Raw genomic sequence first — 2,109 nt, forward strand, 5'->3', positions numbered from 1 at the left:
ATTTTAACCACGAATTTGATAGTGAGTATTCTAAAATTTACCCCCTCCATTTACACATGGCTATTAATTCAGGTTTATGGTTATAGTTGCCTTCCAAGAAAATATGAAAGTTTTGCAAAGAAATTCAAAAATCGGCAAATATGAACACATCTAGCACGGCTACTTTGACGGATATATTGATTATTGGAACACATTATTAGAACAGATTATAATGTTAGTCGATACTTATCGAATATTTAAATCACCAAAAACCGGCAAGCAGTTACATAAACGAACATCTATGTTAACCTCAGAACCGTGAGGTGGACATTCAGTACCAGTTCTAGTTCTTATACTCTTGCAACMAGTTGCTATAGAGCAGAGATAAAGAGATGCCCAACTTATTTCTCATTGGAAGTGAGAGAACAACTGCTGAACGTCAAAACCTCCTGAACTCGATCAGCTGTCGAAGTTTAGCAATTGGAAACGATGTTAAAGAAGCACATTTTTAATAGGAACAAAGTCTCACAACCAATGTTTAAAATAGAATTGATGCCAAATTCTAGTCAACTTAAGAAAAAGGAAACACCTGCCATTTACAACCTAAAATATCTACTCTATCGAAGAATTACCGKTGAGAAATCACACAAAAGGAATGGTCCAGTACACACGTAAACTATCAAGAGTATGGACACATATCATCTTGTACCCTACGCAGAGTCTGCGTGGTGTGTGGTGATTTACATCTCACATCAAAATGTACTCTTAACAAAAATGTGTTTCGCTGTGAACAGAGGTATTTTTTCTCTGCTCCGCATTCTATTATTTATTCTGTATTAATGCCGTGCATTTGCGGTCATAGAATTGATCGCGCTCAGCCCAAGATCAGCTGCCATAAATGTAATCAATTCTTCCACTTGACGTGTATGAATTTATCACAGGCTGATGTGGATGTTTTGCTGAAATCCAAAAATGCTTTTTATTGTAAAGTGTGCGCGGTAGCTCGCAAAAATTCTATTCGTTCGCCGCCTGCGTCGCCATCAGTGCGTAATGCTCACTGTTCTGATATCTTAAATTCGCAACAACAAAATGCTGCACACTCAAATAACGAATTATCTGGACCTTTGTTGGAGCCTAACAATCCAAATAAGGTAAATGAGTTGCTTAATTCTCTGGTTTGGGAAGTAAACTCACTGAAAAGTGAACAATCGAAGGCGCTCACATTAATACAACAACTATGCGATGATAGAAATTCGTTAATCGTTAAGATTAACGAACTTAAATCAGAGATCTGCATTGTACAAAAGAAATTGTCCGATAACGGCAAGTTCTCTGCACCAGCTTCGAATGCTCCCTCTACTGCTTCCGCCACTCTCACTGCTGCGACTGCTGTTGATACAAATGCTTCTCCGTCTAACGCTGCTGTTTCTGCTGATAATGTGAGTGTGAATTATCTCGCTCCCGCTATACCGAAAGCATTCTCCGCAGCTTCAACTACCACTCCGTCTGCTTTTTGCTCCACTTTCTCTATTGCTGCTGATAATAGTACAATTACAGCTCCGTCCAACGTTGCTGTCAGCGTGGATTACTGTTCTTCTGCGGCTCGACCTGCTGCTGCTCCCAATGCTGTTAATTATACCAATACATTTGCTGACGCTGTTGTTAGGAATATCAAAAGTCACTCGAAAGACAGAAACAACCCAACAGTTGCTGTTAAACTAGATCGCTCCTCTGTCGCTGTCAATGCTACTCAATCAGCTGTCGTTGATGATTCTATTAATCTGACCTCTTCTACTTCAATTACTGCTAATGGAAATTTGAAGTTAAAAGTGAACACTAGGAACAAAAAATCTCCAGCTGCTTCAACTGTGGTTCGTGTTAATGATAAATTGTGATCTCGATGTCGTCATACCTAAGAAATCGATTCACTTGTCTGCCTTTCAGAAATCAGTCACTGAAGAAGATATTATATCTTTTGTTGCTAAACATGCTAATATTGGTATAGAGCATATTTTATGTTATAAATTAATTAAGAAAAATACTGATATTAATAATCTTAAGAGTATAAACTTTAAGTTAGGCGTGTCCCTATCTTTTCTTAATGCATTTGGACTTCGATATTATCGTTAT

This window comes from Bactrocera latifrons, unplaced genomic scaffold (assembly GCF_001853355.1).
Source record: "Bactrocera latifrons isolate USDA-ARS-PBARC rearing strain unplaced genomic scaffold, ASM185335v1 scaffold_775, whole genome shotgun sequence".
Lineage (NCBI taxonomy): Eukaryota > Metazoa > Arthropoda > Insecta > Diptera > Tephritidae > Bactrocera > Bactrocera latifrons.